This window comes from Candoia aspera, chromosome 13 (assembly GCF_035149785.1).
Source record: "Candoia aspera isolate rCanAsp1 chromosome 13, rCanAsp1.hap2, whole genome shotgun sequence".
Taxonomy (NCBI): domain Eukaryota; kingdom Metazoa; phylum Chordata; class Lepidosauria; order Squamata; family Boidae; genus Candoia; species Candoia aspera.
In genome coordinates this window covers 8,121,939-8,139,915 of record NC_086165.1, presented here as the reverse complement: position 1 = coordinate 8,139,915, position 17,977 = coordinate 8,121,939, and the positions used below count along the sequence as shown (strand labels likewise).

The following is a 17,977-nucleotide window of genomic DNA, read 5'->3' as shown; positions in this document are numbered from 1 at the left end:
ACACTAGTTTTCTCCACTCAGTCTGTCTTGAAATCTGGAGAGCCCCCATAAGTGACGTTAGACCAGGCTGAGCTAACAAGTCAGCAGAAGGATGTTTCTGGTGCTCTTCGGACACAGCTCTGTTGTTTCAGGTGAGACCAGCTCTTCAGTTCCCATGAAGCTCAAGGCTTCAGGAGCAAACCAAGAATTGCTCTCCAGGGCCAAGACATGCATGTTCTGTCTCAGCTGCCCGGAGACTGTTGCCCAGACATTTTGTTGTTGTTGTTGTCCCACTTCTCCTTTTAAGTGCCTGCTCTTTGATGAGGCCGGGATGAGATCAGAACAAATGGTAAAGCTGCAGCATGAGCAAGTTGCTCAGCTGCTGCTAGACAAATGCAGGCTTCCATGATCTCATTCAAGGCCAGCAGGGAAGCCAATGCTGTTTCTTTGCTTCCTTCCTTCCACAAATCTCTCTTGTCATCATCTGGCCTATAAAAACCTTCCACTTGAACTCTGGCTTCGAAACTGGCAATGCTGAAGAGCCGCTGGATTCTTGCACATAGTGAAGGGTAACTCCCCAAGCATCATTCATGGGTTTTGGGTTTTTTATTTTTTTACTTTTGGGAGGGAGGGAAGGAGGGAGGGGGAGGATCTGTCAGCATTATGTGCCTTTGCAATCAACAACGTTGCCCAGCTCTTCCCCACATAATAAAGTTGCTTTGACAAGCAAAAGTGGCTTCCGTAAGGCAGGCAGGGATGTGTGCAAGGCAATCTTTGGACAGGAGCCTCCTCCAATAGGCGTCCAGGTGCAATTCAAGGTGCTGGTTATCACAAAGCCCTTCACGGCACAGGGCCAGGTTATCTGGGGCAAGCCTGTCTTTAAGGGGTTTCTTTGACGGCCTTAAAGATTTGTGAGAGTCCTCCAAGGCAAGGCGTTTCAATCTTTTTGTCTTTTGCCTTTAATCCCGATCTTAGACACCCAGCATCACATTTGTGAGTCGGGCAACCATATAAATTGGATGGGTGGGTGGATGGGTGGAGTCCTGTGCTGCCCTTTGGATAGATGTACAACTTTCACCCTTTGGATGAAAGCTCCAGGGAATTCATTTCTTTTGTGCTGGCCCCACAAAAGTCTGTCCACCCGTCCGTCTCTGCGTCTGTCCATCCGCCTCTCTGTCCATCATCCGTCTGTCGTCCATCCACCTGTCTGTCCGTCTGTCACCCATCTGTCCATCCGTCTGTCTATCCATCAGTAGACCATATCCGAAAATCAACTCGAACTCTAATCGAAGAAAATATCTGTAGCTCAGGGTTGAACTGTGGAGTCCTTGGTGCTCTCTGAGCTTGGTGTTTTGCTTAGTCAGGTAATGAAACATCTGCGAGCAAACAACCAAGCTCAGAGAGCACCAAGGATGCCACTAGAATTCAACTTTATTGAGATAAACTATAAGAACAGAACCTTGCTAGTTCGATTGTGCTTTTCCTCCCCTCCCTCTTCTACCTCAGTGAGTTCGGTATGGGCCAAGTTGAGCCTCTTCTTAATACTATCTCCATTCACAGGATTTAAGGAATGCTTCAGATGGACGGACAGGACAGATGGACGGACAGGATTTAAGGAATGCTTCTGCCCTTTTGCTTATGTAATGGTTTCTGAAAATTTGCTTCCAGGCCACCTCTCTAGCTCTCTCCATTTTGTCACTGGAGTCCAGACAGCCTCTAAAGACAAATATCTTGTCATCATGCATTCCAGGGATATGAAAGTGTCTGCCTCCACTGAAGGTTTCAGTACAACCCTTCTAACTTCAAATTGCAGGTTGGGCCTCTGAGTGGGACCTGGATTGAACTGGTTGAGAATTGAACATGCCAAACTTCTATCAGTACACTTGACCTTCCGGCAGGGATCACAGATCCAAAATAGTCCGGGCCAAGATGAAGGAAGTTGACAGGGCCAGGACGTTTGGTTTGATTTTTTTAATTTATCAGTTATTTGATTGTATGAATGGTTCCCCCTTTGGTCACTTTAGAAGTCACAATTTAATGGCAACCTTAGAAGGCTCTATGGGAATAGAAAACCCACCGCTGTTGAATCAGGTTAGGATCTGAAGCAATGGCATTACCAGCTGAACACAACAAGGACAAAGGCTTGATGGGTGACATTCTTGTAAGCAGCCTAAAGCAAATAGAAAGTAGCAGCTTCCCTGCACTGCCCGATTGAAATCCTCTGCCCTCCTGGAATGGAAAGATCTTCTCTCCCAAGAAAGACGGTCCTGCTGACGATACTTTCTGTAGTTTATAGTTCACCTTGGAATTACAGAGGAATTGTTGACCTTTCTTTTTTAAAAATGTTGGCCTATATTTTCCATAATGAAAAATAAATCTGGGTTTTGGTATCATTTATTTATTTATCTATCAAACTTTATCACTGCCCATCTCCCTCGCAAGGAGGGACTCTGGGCAGCTTACAATAAAAACAAAATTCAAATTGAAAACAATTATAAGAACAATAAATACAATAAAAATAAAAATGTGATGGATAAGTCCAAATAAAAACCTAAGAAGCTGTATCAAGCCAGACCCAGCAGACAATGGAATGAAGTTAAAAGCTGGATTGCTTCTTTTAAGGCCTAACTACATTTCATCTCCATTTCAGTTCTGATTTGTTTTTCCTTCCATTTCATGCACTGGCCAGGCCTTCATTCCTCAATTTCTATTCTGTGCCTGCAGCTCCAGGATTTCAAAAGTATGTCAGTGTTACCTGTCAAGCTGTGAAATACATAAATAAGTAAACTGGTTTTCATTGGTGTAATTCCAAAAGGCTGTTTTGCAAAAACAATTAGGAACTCCAGTTGGAAAAAAAAAACTTAAAAGGCTATACTTCCAAACTTGTGGGAAAAGGAAGAGAATAGAGGAGGGTTTCTCAACCCCAGCAACTTTAAGATTCTGTATATGGACTTCAACTCCCAGAATTCCACACATCTTAAAGTTGTTGAGGTTGAGAAACAGTGGAATAGAGCATCCACAATAACTAAACAGAACTTCAAATTCTAATGTGGGCTTCTTCTGAACACAGTTCCGCAAATCTTCCTATTGATTGGAATAGTTTAATAAGAATTTTAAAAGGCACATACAAAGAAAACACTGCTTGCACAATATTAAGAATGGGAGGGTATTGTGGGGAAAATGTTTCGTTTTAAAAAAATCTAGATGGAATCGAGAGAAAGGCCACTTGCCTAGGCATACATGAGAAAAGATCCAACTAGGTTGCTGAAACTTTTTGGCTTCAAGTACTTCTTGCTTTATCGTGAAACTAGAACCCACGGACCCTCCAGAGCAGTGTTTCTCAACCCTAAGATCTGTTGACTTCAACTCCCAGAATTCCCAGGCCAGCATGAAGCCCACCAAGTAATTTTAACAACTCCCATTTTCCAACCCCATCTCTCTGACAAGGTAGTTGTGAGTATTTCATTCTCAAGGGGAAAGAGAATCAGGTATATCAGCTTAAATTTGGGAGGGACAATAGGATACCGATGTAATAAATAAGAACCTCCATAAACTGTAAGTCAAAGATCACCTTTTCCAACCTGTTGCTGTGCAGATGCATTCAACTTGGCTGAAACTGCAGGAGATTGAAGTCCACCCTATCTGGAGGGCATCGGTTGGAGAAAGCTGTTGTCTTGAGGGTTTAGGTGCTCAAAAAAGCTCAGGGAGGAACAAGTCAACAAGTACAACCAAGTCCAAGTAATTTCTATCATCACCACCACTTAGGGATTAAATATCACATGTAAAGGCCAGGGGCTACAACCAGATGCTAAGCTACTTTATCTTGGTGCCATGCATCTGACTGGAGGTTGACCTTTCCTGTTCACCTGTTTCAAACAACATCAGACGCAGGCAATAAACAACTTCAGCTCTGCAATCTTTTCCAAGAAAATACATGAGAAAACACACATAACTTGGGTCCCACTTCTCTTGCATCAGGCCAGGCAAAGCCTTACGTGTGCTTTAGATCCTGAACGTTTTGCAGGGACTTCAGTCTGACAGTTGCTATCAGACAGTCCTGGACTGGTCAACTTCTTCTAGGGCAGCGTTGAAGCCATTGCCTGAAAAATGCAGAAAGGCAGTTTTGCTTCTTAATTTCAGTGGGTTTCACCTTCTGTACACAGATCTTCCTATATGGGTTCTTGCTGAGATACAGGAGTCGATTAATGAGAAATATAGAAATTCCCCTTAGCTAAAAAACCTGACAATTTTGAGCCCTCTCAAAAAATATTGCAAAGAAAACGAGTGGGTATATTGCAATCATCCTACCCCCTCCTTTGCAACTCTGCGAAATCCTCTTTGTAAACTATGGATGTACAGACACATATCCCTAAACTTGGCTCTCCTGTCTGGTTTGTAGGGGCAGATTTCCCATCCAGAGTGTTTCTTCTCTGGATTTTTAATTTCAAACATCCAAAAGAAAAAAAATATCAGGTGCAGTCATAACGGCAGGGCCTGATGGATGGACAGACAGTCCGTCCATCTGTCTGCCTGTCCGTCCATCTGCCTGTTTGTCCATCAATCCGCCTGTCTGTCCACCCATCCGCCCGTCCATCTGTCCATCCTCTGTCCAACAGACGGACAGACAGACGGACGGACGTACAAACATTTTTTTGTCAACTATCTTGGGTATCCCATGGTATAATGGGGTATGTTAAATAGAATACGCCCTCTATGTTTTCCTGCCAATTTTTTTTGTTTTTAATTTGTTTTTATTTTAATTTAAATTGGTAGTTTTAAAAATTTATGTTTTTGATGTGACCTCATGGCATGGCCTTCATAAGACCCCCAACCCTCTTTTGGGGGAGATGGGCGGTGGCGAAATTTGAATAATAAATAAATAATAAATCAAACCCTTCCTGAATGGCAGCCTTACATCAGTCTTAGTTTTAAAACAATCGCTTCCTCTTATCTCAACACAGGTTTTGCTATGATATCGTCTGATATCCTTCATCTATTCCATTGGTGGAGGCTACCCCTAAGGGGTGGGAACAGCCTCACAACTATTAGCCACTTCACACTGGGGCAGGCAGCAACCATGTGGCTCCTGGGCACTGCCCTCCAGGTCCATTCTGCTTTGGGCAGCAGTTGAATTTGTTCTTTCTGCTGCTCCATAGCACAATACTACCTGCCCCCTGTCAGCAATTGTTTATTTGGGCTGGTTCTGAAGGTGGGTTTAGCTCTCTTCTGCAATATTACTAAAACTGTGTCACAAAGGATCCTGATTATCAGCTGATAGTCAAGCTTCCTTCAAGCACACCTTTGCAAAATATTTGCACAAAACCAGGGTGTGTTTTGAGAATTGGTTAAACCTGTTGGCCTACCCGCTTGTCAAAACCTGTCTCCTCCCCCACCCCACCCCTATCCCTGTTAAGGACAGTGATTAGTGGTTGCTTTTTTGCTGGGTGAAGTTTGTTGTGATGGGAAGGAAACAAGGCAGAGGGGTCACCCAATCCATGTCTTAAAAGTGCCTATTCCTGTAAAATAAGGACAGCACTATTTCCAAGAATCATTGGATGGTGATCACTAATTGTGGTGGGCAGGGGGAGAATAGATTTTATGCTAGTAATGTTTTCTTCTACCTCTCTAATTCAGCCATGAAAAGTCCTCGAGAACAATACAGAGATGAAAATGGAAGCTCCTGGATCCAGTTATGCGGGCCAAGGCATCCTCTACTGCTGCCTGGGCTATTGAGGTCCCTCTGGGTATCAGATGCTGAGGACGAGCTTGCTGAAGGCTGTGCTTTTCCTCCATGAACAAACATGGAAGAAACACAGTGTCAGACTGAAAATATCCCAAGAAATTTAGGGGAATTAAAATGTTGCTTATGTTAGAGAAAAACTGGAAACAGAAAGCAGAAGGAGAAGCTGAGGGATACCAAAAAGAAGAACTTTATAGACCAACAATTGACTGGCAATTTACATCACAGTGTGAAATTTCCTGCTTGGCATTCATTGCATTTTCTGGGCTTGGCAGTGTGTCACAAAAATGCCTCATTTTCATAATTGCACCATTCCATTTATTCATTCTTTAAGTTATTGTTACTCAGCCCATAGCTGCTATTCCAACGTGCATCTCTCTCTTTTTATTGCCTCCCCTTAGTCTTTCTGATGATTTCCCTTTTCCTCAATAAAATTGGCATGTGTACATTCCTCTATGAGGTGTGCATCCTGAATAACTGGAAGGCTGGTGATTTACATCCGCATACAATTCAGAGCAGAAACTCTCCTGCCACAATCACGGCATAGTGCAAACACAATGAATGGATCTCTCTTGGTTTTGCCAAACACTGCTTCTTGATTTAACACATTAATTCAAGGCCATATTCCCATTAACTAGGTGTGGAAAAGCTAAAACCTCTCTGATGTTGCTGAACTACAACTTCCAGCAGCCTTAGCCAACACAATCAATGGTCCTGACCCTGCAAGCCATTCCTCCTACAGTGCAGATATCCAAATTAAACCTTCCCTAATTTGAGGCCCCACAGATATTTTGGGCTTCAACTCACATCATCCCTCAACCATGTTGACTGTGAATAGTAAAAGCTGAACCCTTCACAACTTGATTATTCCAAACAACCATGGTTTTCATCCATTGGTTCTCAAAAGTCATTGGTATAAGAAGATCTTTAGGCTCTCTGCATCTTCACTTGAGTTACGCACAACAAATGAAACCAGCCCCAGATGTACCACAACCTCTGGTTAACATTCTATGGCAGCCTAGAGAGAAACATAGGTTACCTTTGAAATAGGAGCAGCTGCTTTTAAAATAACCTTACTTCAGTTATTCTCTATTTGAGAAAAACAGCTAATCTTATGATGTTTTCTCTCTGCCAGAACTCTGGAGCACATTTGACTATGAGAACATACATTGCTACATCTTGGAGGGGGGTGAATCTGTTTCAGCAAGAGTAGCATTTAAGAAAGGAGTAAAAAAAACTTGAAGTTCATGGAGCAAAAAATATCAATGCTAGCAAAGTCACGTCATATATTTAGTCAGAGTCACAAGACCCAAAAAAAGTACATACAGTGCGAAGTAGCCAAAAATTCCTTGAAGAGGAGGGAATTTGGCAGGACTTACTTCTAACTCAATCTGCAATGATTGTTCAGAATGTTGTTTTCTTCTTTAAAATCGGCCCCCATCATCTGCCATGGCACTTGCTTTTATATATGACGGTCCTGAGCAAGCCAATTCAAGAAGGACATTTCTCTGTGAGGAATAAGATTGTCACCTAGTTAAAGAAATCTTGGCTAATTGAAAAAATAAATAAATCAAAAGCCTATTAATTTTAGTTGGTATGAAGAGTGTTTTTGAGCATCCTTCAAGCAGGAAGGATTAAGGTGCTGGGTGGGACAGGACCGGGGACAGACTTGGAACCCCATGCCCTTCTGGGGTGAATCTAAAATTACATCAGCCATGAAACTATTCAGATGATCACTTCAGGAGATCATTGGTAAAGGATGGTGAGGAACTGAGAGGAGAAGATAGTTAAGGGCTACAGGGCATAGATGGGCATGGCATCACCTTCTGATCCATCCATTAGACATCCATTGGCATTGTTGGTGCTAAATGTCATATCCTTTCACAAAATCTTACTCATCTATGAGTTTATCAAGGATGAGGGAGTCAACCTGATGTTCATTACTAAGTAACTGGTACAGCCCTGATTCCTGTAAGATAATCTTTCTTTTGATCAAATGATATTGTAACTAGTGACTTGAAATAAATACTAATGTTGATGTATCCAAGTGCCAGTGATATGGGTTCTGTGGATGGGGAACTGTTCTGTCAAGGCTGAAAAAGCTTAGGAAATAGCAACATCTCACTGCCTTCTGCTTGAAGGTATGGTCTATGTTCTCACTGGAGGAAATTCCTGACAGATTCCACCTTACATTCCTGGGATTCCACCAAAATCCTTAGCAGGAGCCCAAATGCAGAACTGCCCACTTACTATCAGGTGTTTTGAAGTCCAGGGAGGTTTGCCACCATGGAGAACATGGCACCGGAGGAAATGCAAGCAACATACTTATTTTATTTTTGTGAAATGTGGGGAAGGAACTAGGCACAGTCTTATGGAAGTGAGGTAAGGCACTCAGTTATTGGCTGGGAAGTGAGCACTGATTGATTGGCAGTTGTCTACCAGCCCTGTGGATATGCAAACATGCAAAAGTACCCATGTTCAGCTCATCTGGTTTTTCAGTGTAACTTTGGGGCGGTGGGGGGAAGGATGAAGTCATGTGGTTCATCAGAAGCCACTGTGGTCCAGCAAAGAATCTGGTAGCACCTTTTCCAACTAACAAATATTATTAGAAGGCTTTAAATAAAAATGTGTTAGTCAGAAAAGGTGCTACCTGACACCTCCCAGTTTCTTGCTGCCATAAACTAACACAAAATGTAGCCTGTCGGAAGATCGCTGTGGTGATCTTGCTCACCATAAACATCTCCAGACTCAGACAGACCAAGTCTCCTATCCCTAATTACATCAACATTTTCAAGTGGCAAAAGTTGCTGGAAAAAAAAAATCAGCAACACAGTTTTGAGGCAGGAAACATGAAAACAGCAAAGCAAGCCATAAAACTGGCTCAGTGCATTTTAAAAGGCACATACAAAGAAAACACTGCTTGCACAATATTAATTTTTTTTATATTTTAATAATATAATAATATAAAATAATTAATATTTTAATTGATTACTGTAAACCGCCCAGAGTCCCCCGAAGGGAGGAGATGGGTGGGGACAAACTGGAGGGAGAGAGAGAGAGAGAAACAGGAGTGTATTGCATGGGGAATATTCTCTGTAAAAAAAAATCTAGATGGAATTGAGAGAATGCTTAGGCATACATGAGAAAAGATCCAAACTAGGTTGTTGAAATTTTGGGGCTTCAAGTACTCTTGCTTTGTCATGCAACCAAAACCTATGGACCTTCCAGAGCAGTGTTTCCCAACCCCTTAGGAATTCTGGGAGTTGAAGTCCACACATCTTAGAGTTGCCAGGGTTGAGAAACACTGTTCCAGAGGAATGACTGTTCAAACAATTTACATTTATGATGTAAATTCACCTGTACTTCAGGGTAAGATGCCCTCAACCTGCACTGTTCCTCCATAAATCATCAGTACAGTATTTGTTATAAATCACACAACTAGCTTGGATGTAAAACCTGCTTGTTTTGTACATTAATCAAACTTTGCATCACAGAGAACTGAAAGAGCTGGGAAATGGAAGCATCATCTCCATTTAAACCAAGCCAATTTCTATTAAGAGGGGCCAAAAGTGCTTGGAAGCCTCTACTGGGTTTTTCACAGACTCCTTGAGAGATGGCCAAAGCGAAGCAACATAATATTGTTAGCCGCCCAGAGTCACATACTTGAGATGGGCAGCCATATAAATCTACGAAATAAATAAACCTAGCTGATTCACTCTTACAAACGGCAGGTTTGGGATAGAAGGCAGGAGGCTGCAGATCTGTAGGAGCAGTTTGCTCAAGACGTGGTCGAAGGGAAGGATCTCCTCATAGCTCACAGCCTAGAGAACAGAAGCTTGACCTTCTGCACCAATCACTATTTCAGCATGTGCCTATTCTCCTAACCAGCAGGAATTATTGATGACCAAGGACATTTGGGTGCTACTCAAGGGCAACTGTCAAACCTCTTAGAGCATGGCACAGCCAAGGAAGCAAGAATCAAAGATGCTTCAGTGATGAGTTTGAATGCAAGGATTAGGGATAAGGAACAAAATCTTGGAAACTGGGATAGGAACTTCCAGCCCTTCTTTATTAGTAAGCTCATTAAGTGAAGCTCATCAAGATGCAGTCTCTTCAAAGTTGCAAATCTCTTATTCCTAGGTTTTCTACAGCCAGGACTGAGCTGCTGTTTATTAAATAAGCCACTAATAAACTCCTCCCCTATCGGTTGATTGTTCATAAAGGTTCTTCTGCGTCTTCTGCAGCCTCTCACAGTAAGGCTCAGTGGCAAGAGGGACTCATGACCACTGGCTGCCTGAGAGACTAGCCAATATGGTGTCCCTCTTCCATTCTATGTGCAGAAACCATCTCACATGATGGCTGATACTTCAGCATGAGAAGGTCCCACCATATCAGACAGCAAACAGTTAGTTTAGGAAACCCAGTATAAGTCCTCCATCACTGTTGCTCCAGCATCTACTGCTTCTACCTGGACATATATTCTGTATGTATCTTCTCATTTCGCCTAGCCTATATTACAGACTCCTAGCAGAGATAAAAGGAGGAGACAGGACAATGTGCAGATTGAGACAGGATAGATGAGTAATTTCATCATCATATAATTAATCTGCCTCGCCAGTATGCATGGCTGACTTCCCTCTACTGAAATGACAACAATAAAAGCATGGAACCAGCATGCAAGTGAGACCAATCTCCTTGTAGATTTGTCCTTGAGATAAAATTGCCCAGACTGATATTGATTTTGGAGTGTTGAAAGATCAAGCCAATTCGGTCATCCCATTTCTGCAAATCAATGCTTTTCTCCTAGTAGTCTAAACCCTCCCCGCAAAACTGGACTTCAATAACAATCCAATAAAACCTCTTTTAACCAAAATTCCCATTAGTTGTTACTCCGTCCCTGTTTGAACAAGCATGTTTGCCTTAAGCTGCACATCAGTCCCAATTACAAATGCCTGGATTTACCTTCATGTTCTTCCTAATAGCTACTTGGGGGGGGGGGGTTCCCTTTGTTTCTGCTTTTTTCCCCTCTTTCCTTTTTGTGCAAAACATCTATTGGATAAGGCTCCCCCTCCCACCCCAAGGAAAACAAACCTGTCAGATGTCAAAACTTCATAATTCAAAACTGAATCAGTCCTTTTGAGAGGGAAAAAAAACAGACAAACGGGTTTGGGGGGAAATGTTTTAAATGCTTCAATACAGAGAAGATTTGCAAGATAGGTGCAACGCTCACACCACCCATTATATTTCTTTATGCTAAGTCATCAGCCTCATTACCATTCCTTTCTTTGCTTTATTCTTTGTATTATTCTAAGGAATGAAACACTGTGAAGCACCTTGCCTTCCAGTCCTGTGGCAGACAGATCTGTGACCTGTCAGAGATGAATAACTTTAATTTATCCTTACACATTTTGGTTAATGTTTTATCCAGCGCAGCACAACACTCAGAAGAACTTCCCCAGCGATCTCCAAATCTGCATCAAGAATTGGAACCCTATTATAAAATGATAAAGTGGGGAGAGAACAGCAGTTGATCATTCTGGTTATATCTCTTCATCTGTCTGTCTGCCTATCCATCCATCTATCTATCTATAATTACATCACATGGGGGCCGGAGTTTTATATTAAAACAAAATGAGGTTCTTTTTTAAAAAAAAAAGATTAATGTTCAATTATATTGTTTTACTTCTCTTTTCTTTTGAAAAGTGGTGGATAACTCGGCTCCACAGCTTGCTATCAACTTCGAGAGAAGCCATCTCTGGTGGCTTTCAGGAAACCAAAAATAAGTGGGGAACATCAGCAGCATCTGTGGGGGGGGGTCAAAAGAGGCAAGATGGCAGTTGTGACATCACAATCAAAACCCCATCCCTGTACTTGCCTGTGATGTCAACACATGTACAAAAGGGGCAGGGCTTCACCCATGAATGCCACTGGAAACATGTAGCATTCCAGGTGCTGCTTAACTAGTAAAGGTCAAGGTTTCCCTTGACATTAAGTCCAGTCGTGTCCGATTCTAGGCGGCGGTGCTCATCTCTGTTTCAAAGCCAAAGAGCCGGCGTTTGTCCGTAGACACTTCCTCTGTGGTCATGTGGCCAGCATGACTACACGGAACGCCGTTACCTGCCTGCTGAAGCGGTACCTATTAATCTACTCACATTTGCATGTTTTCGAACTGCTAGGTTGGCAGGAGCTGGGACTAGCAACAGGAGCTCACCCCGTCACGCAGATTTGAACCCCCAACCTTCCGATCAGCAAGCTCAGCAGCTCAGCGGTTTAACCTGCAGATCCTAATATTCATGATCACTGGCTACATAGTCTAGGATTGCAGTTCAAGATACCTATTATTTTCCCTAAAACACATGATATTAAGCAAACTCGAGAAGCCGACACTGCAGGTGTTTCTTGGTTGGCGGTGATTCTCTGCCCCATCTGCCTATGTGGAAAAATAAATATTTTTCTGATATTCGATTAAACAACAATTCTCACTTTATTGATCTTGGTACACTGTCATGATCCCAGTGCCCAGAACGGTCCTGCGTCAAAACCTGGAGGATGTTTGCAAAGACTGATAATTATAGGGTGTACTATGTGGCATTTTCTTACTCATATCCTTACTAAGAAAGAGAAAAACACATTTATTTTAACCCAGCACTTCGTGTTTAATTCAGTCTGCAACCTGGAGGGGTGGTGCTGCACTCAAATTTATTTTTATTTCTTAATTACACAGCTTTTATAGCACCTGCCGGAGAGTCAGTTGAGGCTCAAGTGGTGCTCTGTGGCCAGTCACAGTGATGATAGCTTTGATGGCTTTCCAGTTTTACATGTGATAATGTATGCATTTAACACAAACCCACTTGGACTGGAAAGTGGACATTCATGTGGCTGCATCCCAAACTGATCCAAGGACAGATCTCCTTGATCTCGCTCTCCTTAGCCAAGGCCACTGGATTATTTCCATCTCAGCTGATTTACTGTATAAAAGAACGCTATGCTCATTTAGCCAGAAATATGGCTCCCTGCCTTGAGTTCATACAACACATTAAGCCAGGGTACTGGGGCTAATTTTCCACCTTTGCACAAGACACTGACCTATACGTGGCATCACCTAAAGTACCTAACCAAACTTAGCATGTTTTGCAGCTACAGCTCCTAAGTGTGTTGTGCAAACACAATCCTTTTGCTCCATGTAGGGTCACTGCTAGGAATGTATGCATAGAAGTGTCATCTTAAGTCAAGGGTAACAAATTTCCTGCAGCCAGGGTCACACTTCTTTTTTTAACTCGATGGTGATGCTAAAGTTGCAGAGTTTATGCAAATGATGTCCAAACGGTTGAGCTTAGAATTTGAAGAATTTTTATTATTTGGTCTTTCGGATTTCACACATCTCCAAATTTTGCGACGCAGTACTTGGCCAAAACCTGCATAGAAAATGTGCACTTTGGGGGATGAAGTATCTCAAAGACCCATAGACTTGGAAAACTGCCAGAAATACACATAATTCAGGGGGGGAGAGTATCATCCCTGTGAATTCTTGTGCGGTATTGTTTTTTAAGGGAAGTATGTAAGGAAATTGGAAGAGTATAAAGTAGATTGCAAATGTTTGTAGCCCTTTGCTCACTTACTGTCACATGCAACAAAGGATCCTGTCCTCTTGCCAAGATTGTCAACTGTGACTGAGTATATCCACTGTGCATAGAATCAAGGACAGGTGAAGCTGACCATTTTTACATCCAGCATCAAAATGTTTTAGTCTAATCCTGTGCTGTACAACAAGGATATACAAGTCTTTCCAAGCTGAAGGCTGCACTTGGCCAGGAATGGCAAGTCAGTAACTGAATAGGGCCAGGAGAAAAACAAAATGTAATTTCCATTGCTAATCATTGCCTGTAATTACTATTACAGGTAGTCCTCACTTAACGACCACAATTAGGACAGGATTTTCAGTTAAGCGATGCAGTCATTAAGAGAATCCAACCCAATTTTACAACCATTTTTGCAGCAGTCATTAAGCAGGTCACATGGTTAAGCGAACCACATGTCATTAAGTGAATCACATGGTTCCCCATTGATTTCGCTTGCTGGAAGCCAGCTAGGAAGGTCGAAAATGGCAATCACATGACCGCAGGACTCTTGATGGTTGTAAATACGAACTGGTTGCCAAGCACCCAAGTTGCAATCATTTAACCACAGTGATGCTGCAACAGTTGTGTGAGTACCGGTCATAAGTTGGGTTTTTTAGTGCCGTTGTAAATCCAAATGGTTGCTAAATGAATGATCGTTAAGTGAGGACTACCTGTAAACAGTTTGGGGATAATTTTCCCATACTGCATTAAATATTACCACTTGTGATTAATTTTTGGAGGTCTCTTGGGGCTGCACTGAGGTTTTAAGGGGCTGGATTTGGCCTTGGGATCTCCACTGGTGTTCCTCTGATCTTAGAAAGCTGAACTTCGGCCCATTTCTTCCAATCACATTGAAACCCTTGGGGAAAAGTACAGTTGCTCAGCAGGATTTGTTCCTGCAACAAACATGTTCCTAAGAGAGCTACAAAGAGCAAGAAAATCATTAATACTGATACTAATCTGTGCATCTTCCTGGCCTTGCAGCTCCCTCATGGAGAGGACCAAGAGGTGAACACAAGCAGAACAAATCTTTCTCCCAGGAAGATGTGTACAGCTCAGGTCCAAAAGGAAATGCAAGCAAAATGCAACAGTAGCAAGGAAGGACTCGGCCCACTTCAGGCAGAAGATGTCTAGAACGTGTCTTGTCCAGAGGCCCTCCTAAAACCACAAAGTCAGCATTGGCTTAAAAAGACCCCAGAGCTTGTGAAGGCAGCCTTGATGCTAACCAGTAGGCCACTGACACAGAAATGGAGCTCACGGGCCGTGCTGGTTTCATAGAAACATAATCAGAGTGTTGTTCCTTTGCTTACTGCCCACTTGAAACGATGGGATTTCTCTCCTGGATGTAATAAAAAGAACTGCATGCATGGAACCTGTTTTTCAATGTCATTGGTAACCACTGAACTCACGCACTGAAGATGATGCAAGAGTTAGGTGCCCCACCATTACACCACAGTTGCATAAGCACATTAAGGCCCTAACTTGGTTTGCCCACTGGGGCAACACACAGGTGGGTTGTCCATGGTTCTCCAAGTGTGAAGAAGCTGAGATAGATTATTTTTAGAAGCACTAGTGTGAGATGCATGAACCAACACTAGTGATGTCACCTCCCAAGATGTGGCACTTCTAGAGGGTGTCACCTCCCTGTCACCATTTGTCACCAAGCTGTCTAAGATCATAGACCAGTTGTTTCAGAAAAAGGAAGCTTAATTTGGTGTTAAGCACTCCATCTTCATTACATTCACTCCTTCCCATCTCCCCTTCCCACTGTTGGACAGTGATTCTGTTCCGCAGCTGTTGGCACCTCTAAGCAGAAGAGAGATAGATTTCAGTGTGGGATGAAACCTTCCCCCAATATTCCTTCTCAACCCTGCAGGCACATTGCTGAGAGGTTGAGTTATTTAAGGGCTGCAGGGGTTCTGCTGTGAGAAATCCAGTAAAAGGATACAAAGAGGTGGAGAAGGGATCTTTATGGAGAAAACTGAATGGATGGTTCGGTTCAGGTAAAATGCTGGTTGGGCTCCCACACCCAAAGGTTGCTTGCGTTTTTTGCTCAACTTTGTACACCACTGACTCCTTGCAGCTCTAGGTGGTCTACAACATGTATCAAAACACCATTAAAAAAATGAAATTATTAAATACCTTCCTTAGGTATTTAATCTCCTTACCCAAATGCCATCTGAAAGAGGACTCTTTCAGGATCAAGGATCATAACGATAAGGACCTCTGGGGCATGGTGTTCCACTGAGCGGCGGCTGCTCTTGAGAATATGGTTCTCTGAATCCCACCTCCCTTAATTTCTTTTGGGGCAGGCACTCAAAGCATTCCCTCCCTACTAGACCATGGGGGACAGGCAGATTCTACGAGGAGATGGTTCTGAAGCCATGGTTTAATTGTAGCTTGATGAATAAGCTGCAGTGGCTGGCATCACACAATATACAGAACATGGTTTATAATCTGTAAGAAGTGGGTTCCATATCACACTCTAAGCCAAACCCACACAATCCAAAGTATGGCTTAGATCAGCCTTCCCAGAGATATTTGGACCATAGCTGTCAGGATCCATAGCCAGCTTGACGCAAGGATGTCATAGGAAGCCTGGGAATTGTAGTCCCAACACATCTGGAGGGCCCCTATGGTCGGGGAAAGTGATATGTGAACTGAGATTTCCTATCATGTCATGCAGGCTTGGAGGTCTGGCATTTGAAGTCTGGAGGGTGGAATGGCCAAACAGCTGAAAAACAAAAGGGAGAAAGTTAACCTACGGTTAAGGAGTTACTGCACAACTAAGAGGGCCCCATCAGTGGAGAAATACAACAGATGAAGCAGGGATGCAGGGATTTTCCCTCTGCCCCAATTTTGTCATACCACACTGAGTGCTTTTCCCCAGATTAATGAACCAGAGGTCCCTTGGATATCTCTAGACCTAGATTTGCAAAGTGTTTGTTTATTCTAGAAATGATGATCTGGAAGCATCTGAAAAGTCCAGAAATGCAGCGGCCAAAACTCTGAGTCACAGGCGATACACAGACAGAGGTTTTGCAGACAGCAGGCTCCCTGGCTCCCTTATGCTGTAGCAGTTCTGTGCATGCGGTACATGAATGGCAGGCATGTAAGTTACAAGCAAAGATCGGATGTTGGGACAGCATAGGAGATCTCCTCCCTACATCCATTCACTAAATCCAACTTGGAATTCAGAATACAGCATTTCTCATGCAGGGGTCAGCAACCTGGAAGTGTGGGCAACTTAGGGAGGCCCCCCTTCCCTAGCTTTGACACTGGTGAAATTTAATAAAAAATCTTAAACATTCAGCAATGCCATTTTAAAGACGAGTTCATCAAACATCCAGCAAAATCTGTGTGCTAAGCAGTTTCTGGGCTCAATGCGCTTGTTCTACTTCACAGAAGTAACCCTGCCCCAAAGAAGCATCAACATGTCAGACTTGCCCTCTTCCACTGCTATCACTATAATGCAGCCCGGGGCTCCTGGAAGCCAAATTTTAAATCAAGGGTAGTCTTCAGTTTGAAAACAGTCCTCCCCCAGCCACCCACCCAATTCGAATGAAGCTGGCCCTTTTGCCTTTGAGTTTCTGATAAAACGTCATTTGCTGCATTAGAACAGAGCAATAAACCTGCCCCCTCCTGCATTTAACCTCTCCTCCATCAATCTGCGGTAGAGGTGTATCTTCTCACTTTTTAGAATTGGGAAGGTATGAATAGGATATGCAGCTTAACTTGCTAGAGTTGCACATTTGACCAAAATTGCCTTGCAACAACACAGAAATAGTCCTAGTGGACTTCTCAAAGTATGTTAGTCAGTTTCCTTTCCTATCCCTTTCTGAGAATCGCCCACATACCTAGAAGCAACCAGTGGTGCCCTGTGACAAGTTGCTCATGGTTTGGGGGTTTTGTTTGTTTTGTTTTGTTTTCATTTAGGTTTCTTTTTAGATTGTTAGCCCTTCCCAGCAAGTCAGAGAAACCAGTAGTGAGAGACGGAAGCACACAATAGAAGACCTACCTTGTTTGATGCATGTATTATGGAAGAGATTGATACTGTTCAATTGCCTTTAGCAAGTAGTTCAACAAATTGTATAGGATTCACTTCCACCCTGGAGTTTATGGAGAGAAGAAATCTTTGGTGGTAAATCTCAAAGTATCCAGAAACCTAGACCAGTGCAGACAGTTGGGGCATGAAAGTAGCCAGGCCCACAGTAGCCTGAAGGACCAAGTTGTCAAGCGCAGTAGAGTCTACAAATGCAGGCCTGCTGTGACATCAATACAGGTGAAATACTGGCAGGAAGAGAGGTATGGAAGCAGAGAAGATAGAAGAAGAGGAGGAGACAGCAGCAGGAGATGAGCGATCAGGTAAATAATCTCTCACCAGATGCTCTTACCTCATCTAAACCATCTTGATAGAACCCAAGAAGGCATTTTCTGTGGTTTGATGAAAAGGAACCAAAATCAGATTATTTAAATACATAGAATTATTACTTTTAGACCACAGTCTTATGCAGGCTTTTGTAAAAGTAAGCCTTTCTGCTTATTGTGCATAATCAAGTCATAGAAATGAGGTGTTGGACGTCACCACAATTCAATGGGTTGATATACTCAATGAATCTTTCTGACAGTTGCACATTGG

General features: G+C 42.8%; 1 long non-coding RNA gene across 1 annotated transcript; it reads right to left on the bottom strand.

Moving 5' to 3' along the window:
* Nucleotides 1-15,707: 15,707 nt before the first annotated feature.
* On the bottom strand, nt 15,708-17,669 carry LOC134504769 (uncharacterized). The gene is made up of 2 exons (XR_010068677.1): nt 17,441-17,669; nt 15,708-16,072 (listed from the first exon to the last, which is right to left on the bottom strand). It is a non-coding gene; the product is annotated as an uncharacterized LOC134504769 (long non-coding RNA).
* Between the last annotated feature and the right edge of the window lie 308 nt (nt 17,670-17,977).